Genomic DNA, 2962 nt, shown 5'->3' with positions numbered 1-2962 from the left:
TGGCCTGAAACTTTGTATAAACCTTGTTTGAATAGAAAAAGGTTTAAAAGTGGCACTATGTTAATTTAGTTAATATAAACCTGTTTAGAGTTGATGTATTATTTACAAGCAGAAGTTATTAGCTGGGAATGTGAAAGGTATTAATATTGTGTTCTTACTTGTTCATATATTTGTTATATATATGAAAAGTTGTTTTATATAAAAGTTTCGGTAATTTTCACCCTGCAATGACTTTAATAGGGCAACTCACTAGACCTTTCGGTCTAACCCTCGCTTTGTGATTTTAAATATGTATTGCAGGAAGTGCTGACGGTAAGGGGAAGGGAAAAATGTAATATTTTCCCTATATGATTATCTGCGTGAAGATTTATTGTCATCTCATATAGTTTTGATAGATGTAATTGGATTAGTGCAAGAATTGTATTTTGAATTTTGGATCATGTATTTTATGCTGGTAATTTCTTGTACTAAGGGACCTATGTGGTGTATAAATATGTATTTCTATGTATGAAGTATATGTTACATGTAATGTGTGGTAAGGGGTGTTACAGTTGCTTTTTGTACTTTTAAGCATTAACCATTCAATTACAATCCAAATTCCCAAAATCAAATATGAAATTCAATTAAAACACAATACCCATCAAAATTTAAGTTTTTTTTATAGATCACAAATGAAAACTTGTTCCTATCTACTACACTAAACACAATCTGCAACTAAGAATCATTGAGGATAATAAGATGGTCGATATTTGGCTGCCAACTCGTTTGAATTATCAAAATAACCTGACTTTTGTCTGTCTACAATCCACATTATTTTACAAATAGGCACTATGATTGTCTCACCAAGTGCATTATGTATGAGTGTTGTGAAAGGGCATTGGAGTAACATTGGCTTTGTCTACAAATATATTGAAGACTAGCTCAAAGCATTTAGTACTACTTTCTCATTGATGGTGCATTTTAAGAACTTGATAGGGCATTGGAACAACATTGGCTTTGTCTACAAATACATATTGAACACTGTTGTTTTCAAAACACTGTTATTTCTCTATGACAATGCATTTTATTACATCAATGGAAGTATACTTAAGCATTGTCTAAGAGAAGTCACGTTAAGCTTTTTCCAAGTAGCAATGAAAGTACACTTAAGCACTGTCTAAGAGAAGTCACTTTTAGGACCTACCATATTCAGAGTTTTAGTTTTCATTTTCTTTTATCCCATATATATATATATATAAAAATTAAACTTGCACCCCTATTGTACTATACAAATTTCTAGGAAATAAACTAGAATGATGGGTTCAAGTATGAATGATAGTGGGTTATATCTGTGATATGCTCAAAGATAATATTCATATCACTCTAAATTCTTTATGTTTCTTTATCTTCAGGATGACATCTTCATCAATATCTACAACAATATCTTTCGAGATACAATACATAGGTGTTTTTGTATTTTGGTTACTTGAATATGCTAATGGGTTGAGAATTCTTTTTGAAGCTTTTGACATTAGCAACATGGAATACATTGATTTTGTTGCTTTTTTGAAGAATGAAACACACACACACTGTGTAAGAACGTACATTTTTTGTATTCCTAGTAAGGGCTTAGAAAATGGTTTAAGAAAGCTTAAATGCAATGTGGATTTTAAGAGTTTTATTGAATATGGGCTCAAAAGTAGGGAGATAATTGATGTGTATTTAGATGACATTGCTGAAGAGATAACAAAGTACTTGAGACAAGATGGTAGTGATAATGATAGTGATAGTTCATCTAGTGATAATGATGATGTTTCTGATGCTCCTTATTTAGATCACATATCCGAAAGTGAAGATGAAATAATTGAATTTAGACAAAAAATTGGGCGTGGTTTCATGACACAAGAATATATTGGAGAAGAGCATGATAATGTGAGAGAAGAAGATTTGATGGTTTTTGAGCATGAAAAGTTTTGAATGATCTTAATGTGGAGTTAAAAAGGGATAATATTGTTGAGACCAATATAAATAATGACGATGAAGAGCATGATCTCTCACAAGAAGGTGGAAAATATCCAATGCATAATCCAAAAACACATTGGAAGATTATGAAACCTATACTAAGTGAGAGATATGAAAGCCCAACACAACTCAAAGAATGTGTTGGTCCCGTAAGGGTCTACAAGAAGAAAAACAGTTTGTAGAAGGGGAGTGAATACAAACACAATATTTTCACATTTTAAAATATATATTGATAGAGAAGATCAATACAAATTTTACAAGATTGTTTGCGGAAAGATAAGGTAATAAAAACATATCTAAACAATCTTTGGTTACACACAAAGCTTTAGCAATTACAAGAAAAGAAGTTGCTAAAAGAAAGATCCTTTACTTAAGCTAGAAGATGCTTGAAGTAAGAATAAGGTTAGAGAGAGATGTGCGCTCTCTACATGGAGAAGAAAAACTTCTATTTATACCAAGTGCATTAAATGATCATTTAATGCAATATGGTAGGTTTAGAGTGCGTGTCAAACCTTAAGACGAAGGCTTGTCCTTTGCTATAGTGAATAGTACAAAAACACTATTTTTGAGCAGACATCCTTACCTAAAGTTGGTGGACAAAGAGTCGACTAATCGGCTCCGTACCGTACTAACTTTTGTAAGGGTATGGGTTTGTCTTTTGTGTGCACAAGGACAARACAACAACAATCGTGCTAAGCAAGCTTCCTTTGATCGCTGAATGCTGGAATGACCTGAAGGTCTCATCATCATTCGCTGAAGCTAGAGCAGTCTTCACACATATATAGACAGGCTTGTAATCACAGAATACCGTTTCAGATCACATACTCGTCGGTTTCTAATCTTCAGTTTCAATGTTCGACGTTTACTGAAGGTTCTTTGGTGTGAGTGTTGTCTTCTTGAAGTATTGTTGTCTCTGATAGATTTACAATGCAAGTTCTTCAGCGATCACTGAACATACTCA

This window comes from Cynara cardunculus (genome assembly GCF_001531365.2).
Source record: "Cynara cardunculus var. scolymus isolate 2C chromosome LG 1, CcrdV1, whole genome shotgun sequence".
NCBI classification, from domain to species: Eukaryota; Viridiplantae; Streptophyta; class Magnoliopsida; order Asterales; family Asteraceae; genus Cynara; species Cynara cardunculus.
Note: the sequence above shows the minus strand (reverse complement) of the source record.